General features: G+C 40.4%; 1 protein-coding gene across 3 annotated transcripts in view; it reads right to left on the bottom strand.

Annotated features, from left to right (window-relative positions):
- EPS8 (EGFR pathway substrate 8, signaling adaptor) overlaps positions 1-23,640 on the bottom strand; it is a 135,653-nt gene that overhangs the window by 72,631 nt on the left and 39,382 nt on the right. The window contains exon 2 of one of the 3 annotated variants that reach the window (XM_082309117.1): positions 9,088-9,255. The exons of the other annotated variants lie outside the window; for them this stretch is intronic. The gene's annotated coding sequence lies outside the window, so the exon portion shown is untranslated. The remainder of the gene's footprint in view (positions 1-9,087; positions 9,256-23,640) is intronic. 3 annotated transcript variants of the gene reach the window in all.

The raw sequence follows: 23,640 nt of genomic DNA, 5'->3' as shown, positions 1-23,640 counted from the left end.
ACAGTCTCTGGGAAAGGAATTAGAAGTTAACTGTTAAAAGATTACAACTAGAAACGGCCTGGGTTGAGTGAGGGTTCCACAAAGGTAAAGCTTAATTATTTACAGTTTAGTTCCTGAGAGACTAGGTCCCAAGGTCATTTATTACCAAGAATGAATATAAATCACTGGTTTCTATTTTCGTAATGCAATCACCAGCATTGCATAAGAGCTATAAGGTAAACAGGAGGAAATATTCACCCTTAAATAACACCATAGGATGGACTTTATGAGTGAGAAAAATGACAGATGATAAATGTATTGGCTAAAAAAGGGGAGATATGTTCCAAAACAAGAAGAATTTACTTAAGTGGTCAGCCTCTTCACTGAATCTGCAGATGAGAGAAGTTATTCAGAACATGCCAGCAGCTCTCCAAGCAAACCGTGAAAGTGAAAGCTCCCTGGAGCAGCAGAAGCTGATCCTCGAGCCTGTGCTGGGGAAGCTGGAGCCACTCTGCTAATCCCTGTGCCCACAGGACAAGCCACGCACTGGCATCGGAAAGCCTGCCAACACTGCACGGATTGCACTACCAGTAAGGTGATGCTGGCTGTGAACCCAACCCCACCTATGAAGCTGTCCTCCACTGTGGGATCCTCTCCCAAAACTCCAGCACGGATGCCTTTTGCTGGCACAAGTGCTGGGGAGATACCGGTAGGCTACAGAGGCAGGAGCAGCATGAGCAGCAGGCACAGGCTCCCGCCTCTGCACAGGGAGGAACAGGAAAAGCACACACCCCGTGAGCCAAGCAAGTACAAAGGTTTCAAAAACAATACACCTGGGAGCAGGCACAGCAATGTTGGCTGGAGTCAGCTTTTAAAACAACAAAACCCCTAGGACGGGCAGGGATCTTGGCTGCAGCCGGAGGGCGCACCCAGCAGTGCAGAAGGACCTGCGTGCCACAATCCCCCAGTGACAAGAGAATCTCGAAACTGTGGATTATACGCTACAACTTAGACTAGCTGTCATCCCAGGTGCCTCTGTATTTGTATCTTTATTGCAGTAACCATCATGGCCCTAAAGGTATCTCCCAATCCACTTAGGAACAGATGATTTCATCACTTTGTTATGGTCAGCAAAAAAAAAGAAAAGGAAAGAAAAAGAAAGAAAAGAGAATTATCATGAGAACAACGATGAACCCAGTACTAACTAAGGCATAGTTCAGGGCAATACCTGGACTCTCCATGGCATGGCTTGTGTGAACGGCCCTCATCACTGGGGCCAGCACCCTCACACACTCCCCAGGGTGATGGTGGCTTGGATAGCTTGCAAAGAGGATACAGGAGAAAAAAAAAAAAAAAAAACACAGGTGATTTGGGTGTGTGTAACTTTGTAATACAGGTGTTAATCACACAGGCCAAAAGAGCATAATTTTCAGTACCTGGCTCCTAAAAATAAAGGTAGTTTCAGGTAACTAAGATCGAATATCACAAGGTATAAAATATGCACTAAGCCCTGTGCTGATTTGAATTCCAAGCAGGTATTTGTACCATTTCACATTTGTATTTATTGTTCAAGTTCCAAAAGGATATGATTCTTCTTCTACTTCAAGAGAAAAAATGCCATGTTATGCACTAGTAGTTAATGTACATTGGACCACAAATCGCCATTTGTAGAATAAGCATATTAGGAGGGTACACATCATTATAGCCGAGCAATGGTGTTTATGCTTTATGATAGCAGTAGCAAAACAAATGCTTGGTTATATGAGGAATGAAAGTTCAATGATTCAGTAACATAACAAGTCAACTGCAAAATGAATATACACAACTGTATCACTAAGACAATATATTATTGTAGAAAGTTTTATTCTGGTGAATAAGTGGGATCACCCTGTTGTTACTGAGTTGTATTTAAATGGGCATAAAGGAATACAAGTGTGGTAATGACCTATCAGAAGTGACAAAAAGCTACAAGTTAATCCTTTTTTTATACCTTGATTCCCCCGTCCCCAAAACACACACACACTACTTGTGTAGCCTTAGCAGTAAACATTTTATGGCTAGCTCTCTTTTTAGGAGAGTTAAGAATAAGAATTCTAAACAAAATTCATTCCGAATACATACACAGACCTTTATTTCTATGAGCTATCAATCAGATGGTGGCTTATCAAGATCCTTTGAATACCAGTCTATGCAAATATATTGAGTTGCAAGAAAGAGATACATACTTAACTCCTGTCTGTCTTTTAGCCCGTGAATCACCTATTGTTTCCTGATTCTGTGCTATGCTCACCAGTTTTTTGGCCTATAGCATCTACTCCTTAACTGTACTATGTTTAACTCACTGTATAAATTGCAGAATAATTTAGGTTGGGAGTGATCTCTGGAGGTCACCTAGTCCCAACGTGCTGATCAAAACAAGGGTAACTTTGAAGTTAGACTGAGATATGATCTATGAGTTGTGTACAATAATCACGACGACTCCTCAAGCCACCAGATATTCAGCAAGTGATCGACAAATAGCTCCTGACCACCAGTAAAATAAACTCTCCCATTTTGATCTCATGCTTACATCCTGTCACATCTGAATGGGATCAAGAACAGAAATAAAGTTCTTGGCAAGAGCACAGCTGCCGACCTGTGACTCAAATGCAGTTCAACAGTATTTTATGAAATCTGGTGTTGGGACAAACTGGCTGAGGAGAAGGCAGCATAGCAAGGACAGATAGCTGCAGGAGCCCAGAGGAGGAAGGTGGACAGCATGGTGGGGGGAAGACTGTGGGTGAAAGTCGACAGAGCATTTCTCTGGAGGACAGCAGCAGAGCTCAGCTGGCTAACACATGGAGAGGTTCCTGCAAACCCATTTAGTATGGCTTGCATCGTCCCTGGTGACCCAGAGATCCCACTTCATGAAGACATCTGTATTCGCAACAGCCTTACTGCAGCTGTTTATACACTCCCCTTAACCGAGGCCTCACTATGGGGCCGCGAGGAGGAGAGCGATTGAGTTACAACAAGCTCCGTCCTCTAGCATAGAGCACAGAACAAACATTTACTATCTAGCACAATTTGTTAGGCTGTAAACTGATATCATCATTTAGGACTAGCATAATTCATATATATACATACATATATATATTTAAGTAAGAATTGTAGTACCTCAATATGCCTCAATATGTTTGGCTTTGCCTTTTTGGACTTGGCATATACATTGAGGCTATAATAAGGAGCTATGCCAAGTGCAACAGGCTATACATTATTTAGTGGTTTGACCATCCTACTCTACAGTTTGTCATGATTCTCACATGCAGAGACAAACCCTGTTACCTAACAAGCGTGAAAATCATCACTGAGGACAGTGTTGAAAGCAGCCTGCATTAGAAGGTATGTCCAAAAGACAGGAAAAAATTTTGTTGTTCACACTTTGACCATACTGGAAAATTGAATAACTGCTTCTCCACCAGCCACAGCAACAACAGAATGTTCTGAGCAAATTCCAGGTACTTTAACAAATCGCAGTGCTTAAAATGACCCACTGCTTAAAATCCCTAGTGGCTGTAGCAGTTCCTGGCAAACTGAAAACATTCTTCCTTCCACACTTCCTCTCTGCAGTACAGCTGAACGACCTTGGTGGTGGGAGAAGGTCACTGTAGATGAGAAAATAGTCTTTAAGACACTGTTTCACTACTTGATCTTAAGCACTAAATTCACATTTTGGCGACAATGCCAACTGTATTAAAAACATTTAAGTCTTGTGGCTTAAAAGAAGATGCAGGGGTTCCAAGAACAAGAATTTGAGCCCCCTCAAACAATCCCTTCCTGCAAGTCAAGGAAACAATAGCATGAACGATCTCAAAACCATCAAACTACTAAAAGAAAAAAGAAAACAAATAAACAAACAAACAAAAAAAAACAACCAACAACCAACCAACACACAAAAGGAACGGCATGGGGCAGGGGGACACACACTTCTAATTTCACATACCCCTCGCTTTGCAAACTCACAAAAATCACTCTTTTGCAGGTTACTTTTAAGATTCTGTTCATTTGTATTTTTGCCCTTTCCCACCCTCTTACGGTCTCCCATCCTTCATGAATAAGCAAAAACTGTGAATAGCTCACAAGTGAGTTCAGACAGCTTCTCAATACCCTAGAGTAGTGAATTCCAAACTTCTGGATAGGAAGGTCTCAGTATTTTTTACCAATAGGCATCCTTACCTTTATATTGACTGCTTTACCCTTAAAAGAATCAGTTTTAAATTAATTTTAAGCAAAAAATTTACTGTATTCCACACCTGCCCTCTAGACTCAGGGTATGCCTTAAAGTCAAGGTACGAAGATGGGCCAGGAGCCACAGAGTATACATTAAATAACATAAAAGAGCAGTTGCCCCTGAGACTGCAAGCCCAGTACCCAGTGTGGCTGCAGCAGCATCCCAGGAACCTCTGCTCGGGGTGAACTGCATCAACTCAGCTCACCTGATTACTCTTGAACCTGTTTCACCCTGTCTCCACCCCCACACCTATCCTCTTGTTAAAACATTATGTGTTTAGAAACTTGTAGCAATTATTCTTTTTAACAATTAACATCAAATCCCAAACCTCTTACAGCACCCAGACAAAATATTACTCTAATATAATTCATTCCATGTAGCTCCTCTTTTCCTCATAACTCATTGCTCATTCACAGCATGGTTGCATCTTCTCATGTGCTGGCTAACAGTACCAGCAATCTTGTAGTTCTGGCCACAGATGAAATGATAAAAATAAAGTCAATAAAACGTGGATGTACAGACGATGAATAGTACAGCTAGAAAAAAAAAAATTATTTGAAAACCCTGTGCCGGTCTGGTTCTACACTCTAGCTTGCTTCACTTCTATGCAGCTGACAGGTATTTTACCACAGTTATTTTATCAACAGCTCTAGGGTGTTATACAGATGACTCCAACAAATAGAAAGTTCCTTTGAACTTATATGATAAATATTGAAATAATGGAGGAAATAAGGGAAATATCTTCAAAGCAGGTTTGAAGCACTTTTTCTGAAGGCCGTTTCTCCTCAAATGGGTTTATACTTTTCTTCTGTAAGACTACTAATCTCCAAAATAAATAAACTTAAATAAATGCTTTGAGAGTAAAGGCAGCAGTTCTGGTCTGATAAACAACAACATTAAAACAGCACCTTTGCACTCAGCAGATCTGCCTCCGGTGTGCAGTCAGGAGCGATTGCTGCTGACTAGTGAGATAAATAAGGTTCTACTACTTCCATGCTCATTTGCAACAGGATATCAATGCTATTGTTGTGCAGCAAACTGAATACTACCGTCTTCTATATATAGCTAAGTTTGTCATTAATTTTCAATTACATATCTGGAAAGTTCTTGCTGCACCACTCAACAACAGGTAATGGGATACAGAGACAATGTCAGAGCATGCTTCGCTCTGCACAAACTTTAAGATGTGAAAACGCTCAGGAAGGGAGATGGGCCTATGAGATTGGCAAATGGTTAATATAGAGCCAAACAGAAATTCCAGCCTTGTAAAACTGCTTTTCAACAAGCACCTTCCAGATTCAAGGACTGCAGTTTTTCTTCATAAAATGCTACAGATGCAAGCAATCCTAAAGGGGGGAAAACTAGAGCAACAAATCAGTAAGCAAGTGCATTGGTATAAAAGATGTAACAAGCAGTTTTCACTGCGAAAGTTCAATGTCACATGTGTGGGCTATATTATACATATAATTATTATATATTATATAGAATATATTATTATATCAAATAAGAATATGTTATTTATATTATATTATAAGGTATATTATATAGAATAAGAATACAACCTACACATATTATACATAAATACCAGCTCATCATCTCAATGAAGACTATAGACCAGAAAAACTATTTTAACTTACACTACCAGAATACGACTATATTGTATTTTACAGGACTGGTTAGTAAGTGATAAGTTAGCAAGTTCTCACCATTCAAATTGGCAAGCTACCACTTCTCAGAAACTATTAGGAGAGAAAATGTAAGCTTGAAAGTGAGGGCTTAAAATATTTTGGAGTATATTTTGACAATACTTAGAATAACTAACTAGTAAGAGTGCCTGCTCTTTGGAACCTCGAAGTCAGAGAGAAGGGAGCCTCTGAAAGAAGAAACAGGAAAACAAGAAGCCCGGCTTCCAGAGCCTCCCAGGACGCACAGACAAAATGCATTGCCACTATTTTCTTACCATTATCTGACTTGAAGCTCCTGAAAGCCAACTATTTCTCTTAAATCAAATATAGCACACACCATATTTCCATCTGGAAGTGCCTGCATCTTTAGTAACATCTCAGTAAAAAGTCAGTGGTGCTGTTGTGTGTCACACTGCCATTTTTCTCAGAAAATCCAACCAAAAATAATTATATCAAGCCTGAAATTTCTTACAATGACGACAAGCAGTATTTTACTCTTTAAGCTAAGTAGGTCTGCCATATTAGTTTTGTTTTTTTAATTGGTTTCCTTTTTGAAAAATTCTTATTCCTTTTTTTAAATTTTTTATTCAAAAAAATAAAAGCTGCAGTGAAGTAGTAATAAAGACTTCAATAAACTCCATTGTTTGTCTTAATGAACAGACACAAAGACTGAATTAGTAGGTGATATCTCATCTAAAAAAGTATTATTAAAACCACTCCATTTGTGCCAGTAATGGTGTACATGCTTGTGATATGTCAGATCCATTTCATTTCATGCCACCAAAGAAAACATCAAAAACTTAAGACAGAGAACAGAAACAGAACCACTAAAAGTTTCACGTTGTTACTGACAGTCAGAGCTTTCCATTCCTTCCGTATTTCAGAGGATGGATGACACAAACAAAATATTTTCCTTACATTGAAAGAGTCTTAAAATGGTGCCAAAGAAGATTAGAGGAACTCACTCTCTTTTTTGTTCCATCTTTAGGTCAGACACTTTAAATAGAGTTTTTGGCACGCAATAAAACAAACTAAATCAACTTCTCAAATTTGTCGCTTTTTACGACTCAAGCTGCCAAGCCTTTTAGTTCTGTCAAGCTTCTGCGAGAATTAAATGCTGTTCAAATTAACCTGGCATAAAGGGCTGGGTCCTTATCAGGTGAACACCAGCACAGCTATCACGAGTTCAGTAGCTCTGCAGCCATTGCGTCCTGGGACTCAGAAGACCAGAATTTGGCCCAGGACCAAATCCTGCCAGTGCTCCCCTGCAAGCCAAGGTAGCTCTGGGGAGAGGAGGGAAAGCTTCTCTCACAGGTTCCCCTTCCTGCACTTATTTATTACTATTGCTACATCCTTCACCTTGATAATAAAGGCAGCTGGTCGAGCTGCTCGGAGGCAGGCGATGTGAGGATGAATCCCAGGAAAGGTACTAACAGGAGGTGACAGGACTGCAGGCTTGCAATGCATCTTGATGCAATCGCAGGCCTGGGATGCACCATTTTGGTACAGGAGAAATTCTGGTTTTAAACACCTCTCCGCTAATATGTAAGGGTACCACCTGTGCAACATACGCTCACATACGTATATGCTCCAAACATTTGCACACCAGAAACAGTTATAGCAACTTGTTTTCATGATATTCATATAATGACATTTGGTTAAAAATAAATGGATATTTCGGTAAGAAACTGCCATGGAAGCAAAATGTATCACTATTCCACTATTTCAAAGTGTGAGAAAACCACTTCTATCTATCCCTGCCAGGGCAGGTTTGGGATTATCCCTGGTCCTCCGAGGCCTCACACCAACTGCACCTTTGTTAGTCCAGGCTGCCACATTCCACTTTTCTGAAACATTTTATATCTGGTTTCTTTTACACCTCCTGAATTGTGAAGTGCAGCACATCTTCCACCACAGGAGGTAGACAATTTCTCTCCATGCTTTACTTTCTCTCACACTAGACTTTGCAAGCATGTGTTCTCAGTCAGCAGGCAAGTGTCAGGCTCGTATCAGGAAAATGTCCTTTTATATCCCTGACAGTCTAATAGTAGCATATGGCGCTCTCTTGTTTCACAAGGAATCACCGAGAAGTATTTTTTACCAGTTCTTATGACTCAAGTGAAGACAGAGGCAAACTTTCAGAGCGTATCAGCAGATGTTCCCTTAAATTCATGACTTGTTTCCTTGTTTGGGCTTGATGAGCATAACCTTGGAAGTGCTGGCATTTCTCTACCTGCTAAACCAATCTACTGTAGAATTAGCTTTTGTGTTTGTGCATGGCCTCAGTTTGGATCACATGCATATGGTACAACAAAGAAATACATTAAATTTCTCTCAGGTAAGCTGGTTCATCCACACAGTGGTGCATTGAGATTTTTGGTCCAGTCCTAAAAGCAGCAATGCCTGGGCATCGCTATACCAACACTGCGATGTTGCTGCTTGTGCTGGCTAGATATCTTAGTCCGTACCTACACATAACTGTTCTGGTAAATGTGACCGAGAACTCCTTTTGGAAGGGACCTACCTTCAACTCTGCAATCAAATACCACACACTGCAGAAGTAGATGGGTTCTTACTGGGCAGACGCTTACCAGAGTGCAAGTGCATCACTGTGTTAAACCTAAACGTAAAAACCACAGATCGCGAAACGCAAGCCACCTTATAAACCTAGCACACAGCTGAGCTAGCGTGTTAACAAACATTACGGACATTAGCACTTCTGTTTACATACCCCAGTCCACCTCCTAGCCATCATCTTCTGTACCATCTCCCTAAGCAGCTCCATCATCATCTTTTTCTCCCCTCCTTGAACTGCTCACTTGCCATGGAGAATCAGGTGATGAAGCAATGTGTTACACATGCAGTAAGAATCCCTTTACAATTCCACCTCTCTGGACTTCAAAAGTTTTTCTGCCACTTGCATTTCCAATCCTCAGTTGATTTTTGCTTTCTGAAATTACAGTGCACAGAGCTTGATGGGGCTCTGTGTTTGTTAAAACACTTCAGAACCTTTGCTACTCAACCCAGTTATTCAGTAAGAATCTGGGTACTTTCCTATCCTTTCCTAGGGAAGTAGAGGGAGAAAGAAAGAAAAAAAAAAAAAAGTTGTTGAAAACCACCTTTTTTCCTGAAGTTCCACTAACCCATCCTCACCTAGGAATCATAGCAGGGAGCAGTATCTCAAATGCCTCCTCCCAAGCAGGCACAGCATCCCTGCGAGGGACACAGAGAGGATGGACACACAGACTACACAGGATTCACGTGCAAACTGCGCAAGAGCTGCTGCTAATGGGCATCAAAGCTAAAGCTTCCTCTGTCCCCCTGGAAAAAAGAAATGCCCTTGGTTATTTAAAGGTTTCATGTAAGCATTTTCAATCTTGAAACAGGAAAACTTCTCAGCAAAAAGCTTTGAAATTGGATTCCTTTTTGCAAAAGCGACTGGTTTGGAGGAGTGATTGCTGAATGTATACAGGCCCCCTCACCCCACATCACTGCAAACAGATTCTCAAAAAGCTTCGGCTCTGGATGGGCAGTTTCTCCGTTTAACACATCCACTGATCTGCTACCATGTTCTCATTTTGTATTTCTGTTTAAAAAGTTAAAAAAAACGTGTGTCCTAATTCATAAGCAGTGTGACAGTTCTGGATTTTTCAAGCATTTCAAGCAAACAGAATTAAAATGCATTTAAGCTCAGCTGCAAACAGCTATTTTAGTAGACACTAACAACTCAGGTAGCAAAATAAATAACAATATTTTTTTCTAGGCTAACCCTGATGTTTGGACAGGTGTCTGGGATTTATATAACATGATGGTTACTAAAGTATTCACATCTGTACATTAAAGCTGTCACCAACTTATAATACTCTTCCCTCCCTCCTGATTTGGATAAAAACAGAAACAAAATACCCACCCGCAGTTCTCAGAGTTATCTCCTTGACTGATCACAGAAATGAATAACCGGACTGATTTTCTTCTTCCGACTCAAAATGGGTAAGTGACTAACAGCCCCCTGCACTTTGATACAGTGTTGAAAGCAGGTCTCTCCTTCTGAAGGGAAAACAGATCTTCTGTTTCTTTTTACAAGCAAAAGGGGGAAGAAAAAAAAAAAATAAAAAAGAGATGGGAGGAAAAAAAGGAAGCTCTCTGAGGAGAACGGGTGCTTTTAGTTTTGTTTCTCCATGCCTCTTTCATTGCAACTTAAATTTGCATACCCTGTTTTTCCTGAGAAGAGAACGGGTGACTGGGAAACCAGTACACTGATATATATTAAAAAAGCATTTAAAACAAAAAACCCATTAAGACTGAAAACTTATTCATAAGACTCTCTACTCAATCCTACTCCTGGAGAGGCTGCTACAAGTCAGATTTCCTCAATGCTCTTCATTTTGCCTGTAGTCCTGCACTTTCACTCACATGGTTTCCACTAGCCTTGCTCTCCTTAAATTATGAGGAAAACTGACAAACTGAAGGACAGCAAAGGTGAGGTTTATGAGCACCGAAGGAGAGTCCAGCCTGGCTCCAGCTGGAAGTGCTGGCTCACGGGGAAGAGACAGAGCCCCGCTTCATTGCTGCACATCCCTCATTCATCCCTCCTCTATTTCAGTATAAACCAACTGTGCCAAGCCAGAACACAACCAGGGCCCATCATGAAGGATTTGTCTCTAAGCTCAATTAATTAGCCAGTGTAATCACCAAATGTCTCCCTTACCATTGGTTTTCTCTTTTTATATCAACTTGTAGCTTAAGGCTCCAGCCAATGCTATGTACTCTTGATATTTTATATGTTGTGAGTTACTAACTACATGGATTTCGATCCATGCAAGCCACCTGAAAAACCCAGGCAGCAGAAGGTGCTGATAGCAGAGCTGAAACTGCTGATACCTTTGACAGAGCAGAATTTTTAAGGACTAAGCAGGAGCAGATGGATGGCAGCACCAGTTTAAATGTACTATAATCACTCAGTTTTAGATGGCTGTAATTGGTTTACAATTAATCTCTACAAAAATCTACGCAGGATAGTGTAACGTAATCTGCGTATTTACTGTGTATTGAAAAGTTATAAGGTGTTATACTGAAATAAAAATAAATCAGAAACCATAGTACAGTGAGATACTTTGGAATAAAAGTAAACAAATACCAATTACAGCCTTTTTATTAAAACAAGCACTTAACTAGTAGTGACGGAAGCTAGACAACTATAAAGACCCACTAAGATGCTAAAATGGTACCTGATCTGTTCTTGGTGAATGTCTGAACACTGATGCTTATTCTGGTGAATTCTAGCACCTTGTGCATTTCGATTTTAGGAGTGCTTCCGTAATCCTTATAAACAAAACAGGTTTGAAACAAAAATGCTTGTAATGAGGAAGCAAAATATGGACTAGCATCCCTACTGTATACCCACTACAAAGCATCTTCAGGAGCATATTAATCTCTCTCAGACTCATAGCTGCTATTATCCAAAGCCTTATTTTCTCAGTGTTTTGTGATTGAAAAAAGAAAAATAAAACAAAAAAGATCAAAATGTTAAATCTAGCTTTTTCTGCTTCACTCTCTTTAATTACTTATTGAAAGGAATTCAAACTTCATGAGTTTGAAGCAAGCATTCTTCAATGCCATACACCAATGTAAATCCCAGAACACAAAGCATGGCAACAAGAAGGAGAAAAAAAAAGAAAAAAAAGAAAAAAAAAAAGAATCAGCTTTCGGAAAGAGAAAAAAAGAAAAAGGGGGGAAAAAAAAAAAAGGAGAAAAGAATGTAGTTTTTCCATGTGTTCAGGTCCCCAATTACTATTTAGCTACTTGAAAGCATCCCCTTAGCTCACATTCACAACTTGTCTTTGGAACGTCAGCAAGAGCTTAAACAGTGCACAGTAAATAAATACACACACTAAAATAAACCAAAATTCTCTTTCTAAAGCAAAATAATTAAAAACACTGCTGTAAAAAGTAACTTTGTTTCAGTTAAGTTTGATGAACTCTAAGTAGTGTTCCTCCTTTGCACTAAAAGGAAAATATACAATATTTTCAAAATAAAGAGGAGTTGACATTGTCTTTTTCAGGAAAGGAGGAGGGGGAGGCTGGGTGCTGCAGAGAAGGAAATTGAGGGATAGAATAAATCCAAAAGTAGGACAGCCATCAGTGTTGCATCTGAAGTAGCCATCACCACTCACCAAGCTGCTGTAGCCTATGCACAGCTAGTACTCTGAATTCATGTTAGAAGGCACTCAGACACAGGGGAGCTGCAACTGGGAATCCTTTAACATGACTCATGCACGTAGCTGTTACAGATTCAGGGCATTTTAAAATTACATAGAAAATGTCTAAAAATCCTCTCAAAAACATCAAGTAAGGTTGCTTGCAATTTAAAAGATTTACTGATATGTTAAAATGTTAATTTTAAACTATTCAACACAAGTATTGTAAGCTAAAATATTAAAGCATCAATATTAAACATACTGAACTGTGCAAAATAAACCAAAAGTACCAATATCAGGGTAAGGTGATTAAGCGCAGGTTTTTTTCCCAAAAATTTTGGAGGACATTCAGACCAATTTAAATATTTTAAGAAAAAAAATAAAGTTATAGTAAGCTACAGTAACATTTAATCTGAAGGGGAAAGCACAATTTGTATCTTTAAAACACCTATTATTAACTTCACTACTTCTACTAAAACCTCAAATTTCAGTATCACTGTTCTTAATTCAGAATTCAAACTTTAATAATGTTCTCCAAATGCCAATACAGGATCTCCTGAAGACACATCATTCTACAACAATATTTTCTGAAATGTCACATCAACTATTAAAAAACAACACATCATGAAAAGCAGACTATGAAACAAATGGGGGGGTGGGAGGGTGGGGGGTGTTCAAGTTGCTCCTGTGTAGTTTGAACCAGGTTTTGAGTACAAGGAGTTTTAGCAAAAAGCCACTCATGCTGAATCACAGTGTTCATTCCTGGGGCTGGCTGAACACGGGAGGGGAAAAAGTTGCAGCTGCTTCTGCAAGCACTAGGCCTTCAGGCAGTCTGTATTTAGCATCATCAGTATTCACAAAGTTATTTCTTAGCAATCTGGTCAAACACAGACTATGTGGTCAACCCACTCCTTAATTAGATGACTAATTCTGAAGGTCAAACACTAATATCCAACAGGACACTGACATCGCAAGGATTAAATGACTGCTTCTAGCAAATGAACTGAGAAGCCAAACTGGTCAAAAGGCAGAATCTTGTGCTTGGGGAAAAAAAATTTAAAGTCTAGTGACATTAAAAGAGATAATGCCAAAACGGTGGAGTAACACTGCAGTTCAGTTCAGCGTTGCTCCACTAATTTCTCACGGGCTGATTCCAGATGGCAAGCGGTTCCTGCCCCATTTGTCACCTTCCCTCCTAGGAAAAGGGGAGCGGGTACTTGGGACCATCCCTCTGTCCCACCTCCCTACAGCCCTCCTTTCTGAGCAAACAGCCTGGGACTCAGACCCAGCTTGCTCCTCTCTTCATCCCCAGCAGGACCAAAGCTGGCGACAATATAGGTGTGGCCTGACATTTACATTTGTGAGTCACTGCCCTGTGACAATAACCACAGAAAGGGACTCTCAAAACCCCAATCTCTGGACTGCCCAATCATACAGCTACTGAACCGAATCTCATCTGCCATTGCTCAAAACTTGAGTATGATTTTCTCCATCCTGTGGCACCCTTTTTTGCTGTCCTCTTTGGCAATTTAGTTGTGTGAGAAGAAAGCAGTGGTTGGTAGCTTTATCAAATTAACACCCATGTTTCCTCCACTGCGAACAGTAAAGGGGATATACTACATGAAACAGTCCTCAAAGTTCAGTTCAGCAAGAGAACTTAAAAAAACAAAATGAAACCAAAAACACCACAATTTTCAACTTTCTCATTATGAAAATAACTGAGCCAAAGATAGCAAGATTACAGATAAGTGGACCAGCCATAACCCTGTCTCTGCAGTTCACAAGATCAGAGTACAAAGTGTTTCATGAACACTTTGAGTGTTCTGAGTGAAACTCAAAAGAATTTCTATTATTGGAATACAACAAGACATAGGTTGAACGAGGTGTCTTAAGTGACCTTGGACTTAAGCCCTTCATATTGCTCAAGAATGTATTGATAAGTACTTTAATTCAACCATTTCCAGTTAGGAAAGAAGAAAAAAAAAAAAAAAAAAAAGACAAAGCTTACTGGAGAAACATAAGCAACAAACAGTAAATTAAGACCAAACGTACCTGGATCCACTGAAATGTATTTCTTGCTCTGGGACCATAAGCCCCTTCCTCGTCTCTATGGGATGGGCAGCTGTTCTCTTCCTACTTTTAAGTCCTTGATCTTCTTCCCAAATGACGTCGTTAAGAGCCGGGAGCAGGACACATGCCAGGCAGAAATAATCAGCCGAGCCCGGGCGGCAGCGGGCTGCCCCGACTCACCGCCCACACCCTGCAACGGGAGGGTCTCGGGCACGAGGAGCAGGCTACCCCAGCTGGCTGCCCACCTGGCCATCTGCGGGAGATTCAGGAAGCCTAGGTAGGTGCAAAACTCTCTGCGTCACCGGTGTTACATGGTTTAAAGTAAGAGCATGAGAAACATGAGTTGTTTTTTTTTCCTCAGCTCAAATTAAAAACGTAGATAGCGGCTGGCAAAGGGCGTTTTCTGAGTACTGCCGTAGGGATGGGTGAAAGGCAGTCAAGGTAAAAGTCAACAGCACCTTTCATTAAGCTGCCAAGAAATTCTTGATCTCAAAGTCATCTTTGTTACTGTCACGGACACAGCAAAATGAAAACCAACACGCAGCTCCCTAGGCATTATCCATGTTGGTCACAACTATTTATCAATATCCACTGAAACAGAAGGGAAGAGTGAAAACTACTTGGGGTCTTGGGCTGAGAGACCAGATCCCATATCACGCACATAATGCCTGGGCCCCCACGCACCCCTCCTGCACTCCTTGTTCTGGGGAGAGGGGCGGCATTTGGGGTATATTTTTCCTTTTCCTACAGGAAGAAGTTCCACCCCACACTTTATCTCCCAGCTCCTCATGTAGGATTTGCATTCTGACATGAGTGCAATAACACCCACAGACATTAACAAGAGGGAAATGACAGCGGTGCACAGAGAGCCACTGCGGGCACCTGCGGGCACTGCCCAAGGAACAGGGTCTGACCTGGTCCCACACTCATCCAAACCGATGTTACACTCCTTTCCAAAGGGCGCCTTGCCTTCCCTCCCTCCTTCCCCAGTCTCAGTAGGGCCATGGCCCATGGCTCCACATAACCTTTTAAAAAAGAGCTCCTCTTCCCTCCTCCCAAATTCATGGCTATCTTCAGTATCTATTGACAGACTTAAGTCCTGTGTAAAGGTTGCAGCTGAAACCAGTGACTGTGCTAAGTCAATGGGAAAACATTTGAATAATCTGTTAGGCTAATGGAAAAGCCCTCAGAGAAAAGGCCCTGGACGTTCCTACTTCCCACTCGGAACCACTGATACTCGACTTGCTCTGAGCTGAAACAGAAGCTGCTCCTGCAACAACAGCAAGCAGCATACATATCGTGGGCACAGCTCAACAGAAGTGCAGGCATCACTTCAGGACTTCTAGACCAGAGGCAACACTACGACTCGTTGCCACCTTGGAGATGTCCCAGTCCCATTTGCACGTCATCCCTAAAACAGGTTATCTTGCGTAAAGAAAATAATGTCTCAAGAAAGATGTGTCTCATTCTCCCCCTTAACTGGATTCACTGTGGACCCTCACTAATTCATATATCAATGACTCCTTTTCCCACCCTCTAAAATCAGGAACATTCCTGCCTGCTCTCACCACAGGCTGGCGTTGGAGCTTCTCTCTCAATGGTTATGACAATTCCAGGTGAAATTTGGTACAGAAATATTATTTTAGTACAGCACTCAAAACAAGTGATTCACTACTCAAAAAAAGCGATTCATTACTCAAAAACAATTTCAGTTCGATTATAAATGATATATCCACCAGCAAAAAAAAAAAAATCCAGATCAGATTTAAGCCAAGTTCTTTCCTTCAGTACAAAACTCAAAACAAGTCTTCTATTGCAGCATCTGCTTGGAAGTCTTGCCTCTAAGCCTTTACTATATGCAGAAAGTTGTTAGAAGCAACATGCTTCACTTCTTTTGGGACAAAATCCTAACCCTTAGAAAGGAAATCCTTAGGATTAAGATTGTGTACTCACAGCTAAGATCAACCTGAGCTGGACACTATTTTATCAACAAAATGAAACTAAAGCATGTAAACCTTGTAATTTGGTTTCACAAAAATAACTTCAAATGAAGCCTAAGATTGCTGGGATAATCATATTTTCATCACCTCAGAGGAATCAGATTCTGAAGATCTACAAAGTATAGGTGATATTAATGCTTTAAATCCTCACAAAAGTAATCTTTTACAAGACATTTCACTGCTAATAAGCTATAAATGGTGAAAGGGCCAACAATCTAATAACTAATTTTGTTATGTACTTTGACAAATGATAACCAAAATCATTAAAATCCTCAAATAGCAAATAATGCATTCTTTCATAGTTAACAGTACATTCTTTCAAAGCTCCACCTCAAAAAAAAAAATACTTTAACACGGAGTCAGGCAGTACTGACACTCAAGATGCTGCTTTACCTCTTCCCTAAATGACAAATAACTTTGCATATCAGCAAAGAGGTGTCGTCTTCTTTACGAGTTAGGTATTGTACAAAGTTCCTCATTGAGTTTTCCAAGGGCGTTAACCAAGAATTCCTTTAAGTAAATGGTTACCTCGTTTCTGTGCAACATCTCTCCATTGCATTATAATTTTACAATGGTGAATACCATTGTAAAAGAGAAGAAGACAATCAAAGTATGGCTACTCACACTAGTTTAACTGAAGGAATCATGAATTTAGTATCAACAAAACATTAAATTGCTGTATATTTCAATACAAAGAACATAGCTTTACAAGGTAAACATCTACACAATTATTGCAGTCTTCTCAAAGCCCCTATGACAAAGGTCAATTTTATTAAGCTGTGATATCACAAACAATAAGGACTTTTAAAAGGTACACTTGCCTACTTATTGCCATTTTTTAAGCATGCAGCTTGAAAGAAAAAAAAAAAAAACAGCAAAACTTTCCAAGCACAACAGAGAACAGCGAGAATTTAGTGAAATGAATACTGCTTGCAGAATTATGTTTTCTAGTCTGCTCTGAAAAGTCTCAGCGAATATATTTTGCAACACTGAAATAATAATTTGGATAATGAAAACTGAGCACATAAGATCACTAACACATATTATGCCAGAATCCCATAACATTTCAACTGCACCTATTAAATCTCTACCAAACTTGTCAAAGGGATTTTCTACAGAGATTTTTGTGAGCATCAGGAGCATTATATAATTCAATACCATCTCTATGGCTTCCTGTGTAAACCACAAAGTTCACCTCACATTTTCTGTCAATGGCACACGGTCACACTCTGTAGCACCTAACACCTGAGCACGGAACAATTCAGAGCACCAAGTGACAGGTCGCGCATATCCTGGAAGCAACAGAAAGACAAGGGACACACACCCAAAGCTTCGCTTTGCCAGGCCACCCAGGTCTTAGGTACCAAGCCAGGAGACTAAAGGGCTGGTTAAAAAACACTTTGGAAGTATTGAGCTCATCTGCGTAATTTTGAGGAAAAGCCCAGAGCAGAGAGCAGCTGTTCAAACCAAAGGTGGAGTGTCAGAACAGCAACAGATTTCAGGAACTCTTTCCACTTCCCATCACCTATGGGAGCAAACCTAATCTCTAAAATAAGTTATAAACAACACCTGAAAGGTTTTGCTGGTTCAATGATGAGAGTTTCTTTGCTAGCAAAGAATGGAAATGAGCCCAGTGAAGAGACAGGAAAGTGATTCTCTCCCCCACACACTCATGCAGATGGAGCCCTGAGAAGCAGAGAAAGGAGGAACTAACTGGGGGAGGGAGCAGGGAAAGGGGACTATGGCTTACAGCTCCTTGGCTAATTGTATTTTCCGTATTGATAATGAATTTAAAAAGCATGTCAAGAAGTCAAGTAACACTAATAAGTAGAAAGAGTTCTGGTCTGAATTTCTTTGGGCCTCCTCTTCTGCAAACAAGAAAAGAATAAGAAGCAATTTAACACCTGTAGAAGAAATATTCTGGGTTTTTTTTTTTTCTTTTTTAAAGCATAGAGAAAGATTAGTAAGAACTATAAGAAAAATTCATTTACACAAGAAGGAAAGAACAGCAGCTTTATTTAAATAAGAAAAGCAATGGGACAAGAAATAAGAAAAAATGAGCCCATCATTGCAACACACAACCATAATGACTCACATGTTCGATCCATTTGCTTTAATATTTTTCATCTGTTAGAAGCTGATGCTCCATGGTTGACCACAATATAAAGCAGGTGATCTTTGTGACCTCTACTAAGAATTTCAGACAGAAAAATTCCCTTCCCCTTGCAAAGGGATCAGCATGGAAAGAGAAGAAAGAATGATAACCTACCTCTTTAAAAACTGAAACCTTCAACCAGTGCTTGCAATTCAATGTTGTAAAGCTGTACAGGTGTATCAATGTCTTGCCAGTATCCTGAACTTTACTCTTTCTTTTCACAGAAGGAATTTGCATTTCCTTATTTGCTATACAGACCACATTTTTCTGCACTTCACCTCTGTTATAGGAATTATTAGTTGCCACCAGCTGCACCTCCCTCTAAACAGGCAGGTGCCAAAGTTTGTGCATTCCTGAAGCTCTCTGGGGAGCACATAACCCTACTTAACACAATTTGATAGGAACATATCAATACTGTGTAAGCTGCCAGCTGAATCAGATCATTATTTATCAGCAATTAAGTCTACCAAGAAAGTAGCACAGCAATCTCCGCTTTGCCTAAAATACTGTTCAGCCACAGAAGACAAAACATGGATGCAGATCTGTGTTACGAGGTGCATGTTGCATGACCTGCGTGAGAACTACAGTACATCAGCAAGGGCTCTTAAGCCGTGGAAAGGACACCAACAGGGATGGAATCCGGATGAATATTAGGAGCCTGGTAATAAATAGGATGCCTTACCACATACCCAGCTTCAAACAGAGCAGCCTGTGCCACAAAAGCCGGTATTGCAGGTTTGCCTTGACCCAACTGTAGAGCAACTGAGGAGTGAAATGCAAATTACACCAGCAGGAACGTGGCTATTCTTTGAAATCGCAGAGTATGATTCAGCCACCCGTGCCCTCTCATAGTGACTGGTACATGCATTTGAGTGACCAGCTGCAAAATGGGAGACCAACAGCAAGCGGCACACCACCGACTACGACAAGCGTGTGTTCCTTCCTCAAACGAAAACAACAGATAATTCCTAAGGCAGCTACTTAGTTACTTAACATACACTGCCCACAAATACAAGAAAGCAGATGGTAGGTATAGAGGAAACGGATACAGTTTTGTGTGTCTCTTTAAAAACACACCATCACAAGTGCGAACAGCTACAACTTCATATTTAGCTGGCTGTTGAGGATTTCAGCGAAGTGGCAAGCTGCAGTGGCTTCTCTGCACACCCAAAACACTGATGCCACCAAAAAAGTAAATTTCGTACTGCCCCGTGAAATTTCACATGGTACCATTTTATCGCAGTAGTGTTTGACTGTGGAGGAGATGAAAGTAAATCGGCTCCAGGTAATTAAATTTGGTAATTAAGTATCTTAATATTGGATACTTATATTTGGAAACAAATGTAACATTTCCCTCATTGCTACTACATGACAGATGCTATTTGGTTACACAGTATACCACTATACAGTGCTTTTGGGGAATACTGTATGTGAATAAATAGCACAGAGCAGTCTTTTACTTTTCCCTCTAAACAAGTCTTCTCAGAGGCAGTAGAGAACAGTAAGAAATTCTGCATGGCTTACAGTGGGCCATATTTCACCTCACTTACTGAAAAGATTTCCAAAGAAAGTAAACTCTCCCATTTATTACCTAGGCTGCATTAAGAAGAAATCTTGTAGGTAAAGATATTAGCAACAATAGATCATAGTAAGCATTTTCATAGTTTTACATTTTCTATATGTCAACAGATCTTTCATAGAGAATTTCTAAATAAATAAATAAAATGGAAGAAATTTCCATATCCAAATGATAGCAGAGAGTATTTCAGCTTCTGCTGCAATAGCTACAATACAAACTGAGGAACTGTAATAATGCCGACACAGGATTACCTACTAAGATGTACTACATGAAAATTGGGTTGCTAGCCATTTCAAAATGTTTTGCTGTCTATCACATCCTTATTGGCTCAACCATTACAGTTTCAGACCTTCACCAAGAATTGCAGCGAGTAACAGAGATTACAAAACTCTTCAGTCAGCGCTGTCTGTTCCTTATCCTGTTCCCAGCTCTGCATTTCCAGGAACAAGATATCTGTGCACACCTGATAAAAATTAAACCAGATACTAGAATGTTACTTGCAACTACTCATGAAAATACAAATCAGAAAAAACTTAAAATTTTACACAGCACTAATCATACTGCTCATGCTATGAATTTATCTCAGCGATATAAACATTAAACCTGTATTCAGTCACAGATATTCACAAAATATATTATTCATCTAGTTTCAAGTGAGACACTAAAGATACAGAGTACCCAAACGCCAATCAGCTTTTCTGCTTAAAGCATACTATGTTGCCAAAAAGCTGATTTCTTTTAAAACAGTTGTAAAAGCCAAAGGAAAAGAACCTGGTTTTAAAAATTAATCATTTCATCCTTAATGATCAGTACAGTCTAGACAAGGTATTGAGAATTTCATTCATAATCCTCTTCGATATTGATGCTGCCTCTTCAAATATCCACGCAGCGGTGGGCTTGGCATACCCTGCCTGTTCATACTGAGCTTGGAGAAGGACACGGGAGCCGAGCGGGCTGGCACTTGCACAGACACCCCCCGAGCTTCTTCACAGAGACGTTGTACCGCACAGCTCCTCCTGATGTGGGAAGCCCGTCCCTTTCAGCGTGCTCTCCATGTTCGCCTCCATTTCTCTACGTGGGAAGGGAAAGAAGAGTTTTCTGCTTTCCTCTCCCGCCAAATCCCTCCGTTCAGGCATAACTTGTGAACTTTGAAAAATTGAAATCAGAACCCAGTGGTTTTCAGAGGTCTGAGCGATCCCAGCGAGGATGGATACAGTTGCCTATGGGTTTGCAGAACCAGGTTTTTCACTTGCTTGCTGGTGCACAGCTTTTACTGCTTGTTAGGTTAAATGCTGAAGCACCAAATACTTACTCTGTGTCTGCAGCTAATTTACAGATACTGTGTGTTTATAATCCAAAGTCCCAAGTGGGCATTCAAACGAGTGCCAGATCTTAATAACTGTATTTTAAAGGAAGATAACAAGATATTGTCAGCTATTAAGCAAGGGCATTCCTCTGCTAAGTTCTCTGATTAAACACATGCAGGAAAAACAATGTACTTAAAGGAAAAAAAGAGCATGTATTGACTCCTTCTGTCAGCCATATTTTCTTAACACAAGCCAACATCAATCAATCTCTTCACTCAATGTGCAATTCTCACCATCTCCATGTGGAAGACGTTAATGAGTCTCCATTTAAAAAAAAAATTCTGTATTTATCAAGCACACAGCAATAACCGTCTCTGGTATACACAGTGTGGCTTTCTATATGTTAAAGAAAAGCTAAGAGGTTCTCCTCTTACAATATGATACTGGACACTTCATTTCAAAGACACTGTATTAGCTTTGACTGACATAAAATACAAGCTCACAAAGCCAGCCTGCGTGTTCTGTTTTGTTGTATTTTTCCCCCCCTTCTCTATGCTCCTGCCAGCACTGAATTTAGTGTTCAAGTGCTGGCTTGGCACTGCACTGAATGCAGCAGCAATGCAGCTGCACTGTTGAGCAGCGATGCTTGCAGACTGCAACAGCAAAAGTGAGATGGAGAAGCTTATAGCAGAGAAACACAGGCAGACTTCACCCACTGCATGAGGTCTCCTGCTGCCACAGGTGATGTGGGCAGCCGAGACAATGTTCATCTGACCACTGACAAAGGGTAGTCTCTGCGGTTGGAGACCACATAAAATATGGCCGTCCTACTAGAAAAGTAAGAGTTTTGCAGTGGCAAAGGAGGCTGTACCACTGTTCTCCTCCAAGGAAGGTTTTCTTTCCTAAAGTGAAATGATATCATGAAAATTACATACTTGGGTAAACATGTAGTACTCTGGTGAATAAGCTTCTGCTGGTAAGAAATGCTTTTCCATAGAGCTATACACACCCCAGCACAAGCCCAGTCCTCCCCACAAAACTCTTGGTGAGGAACCAACTGGGGAGAAGAAAAACATGAGAAGTTACCTGTGGATAAGACCAATGGACTGCAGGTCATGAATCAGCTGGTTTCCATACCCAGTATGCCATTTATGGAGAACATTACAGACTGAAGCTTTCACATAAAATTGAACAATTAATGCAGTCAGCAAATGACCATTTGCTGCTCTCAAATGTTGCCTTAAATGCAGTTTGCAAAACAGCCTCAGAAGACACATTTCACCCTCCTCTACTTACAAATGAAAATAAGAAATGGTGCATGTGTACTGGGGGGGGAGGGGAAGCAGTGTTGTCTCCTTTTGATGATTTGAATAAGCCATGTCTTTTCCTCTTCCGCTCATCCTCTGAAGAACATTAATTTGCCCCAATGCTACAACCAAAACATGTAAAGAGCTGGTGATGAGGTTCATCAAAGGGTCAGGATTAAAAAACAGCAAGCACTGCATATGGTTTCTACAAAGCTTACTGCAGGTCATCTCCTAATTTCAGCCTACATCTCAACACCTATCTGCATGTCAGTGAAAAAGTACTGCTTGTAGGCACTTTGCTCTCCTCTCAGCAGGCTAAATCACGGTTCTACGGATGAAACTGCAAGGGTATCCTAGAGCCCATCCAAGCACATTTCATTTTGATTTTTTTTTTTCTTTTCTTTTTGGCAAACAGCACCCAGATACTGCTCTGGTGTAATCAGGTCTCCTGACAACGTGAAACTCACACTTTAAAAAGCCCACTGACAGATGGATTCAATTTAAAGCATGACTATGAACAGCTGCTGCTGATCACCGGCTTGTAAAGTGAACTCATTCATCACAAAATATTTCAAAAGACTGAACTGAAACGGAACAAATGAATTTGAAGAAGTATGGGAGGTGCGATGTTAGCCTTGGAGAATGTGTCAGATGTAAAAAGCACAGCTATGGTACTGCTATTAATTTATTCCTGTAAATGCTGGCTCCACTCTATTAGCGGCATTCTCCAGATTCTCAAAAATCCAGGAGGGGAGCCTGAATAAGGTATTAGAAGATGTAATTAAATACTCCTTACTGAAGGTGATTTTAACTAAGTGAGCCACTAAAGGAAGATGACAGCATGTTTAAATTGTGCTGGGGAAAACTTCAAGATGACAAGCCTCAAAAAAAATGCTGGAGGGAGAGGAGGTTATTTCCCCAACTGCTCTCACTCAGCAAGAAGTCCCATCAGTTGTGCAATGGGGCCATGCACTCTGCCTTTGCCACCTTCACTTTAAATACTGTGAGAGGCCTTACTGCTTTTAAAACGTTTTCATCTTCCTCTTTGATCCTTCAATATGGCTGCAGTCAAGAACAAGACAACCTTCAAA

Source organism: Platalea leucorodia, assembly GCF_965183815.1.
Source record: "Platalea leucorodia genome assembly, chromosome: 4".
Taxonomy (NCBI): domain Eukaryota; kingdom Metazoa; phylum Chordata; class Aves; order Pelecaniformes; family Threskiornithidae; genus Platalea; species Platalea leucorodia.
Note: the sequence above shows the minus strand (reverse complement) of the source record. Positions and strands in the feature narration are given on the sequence as shown.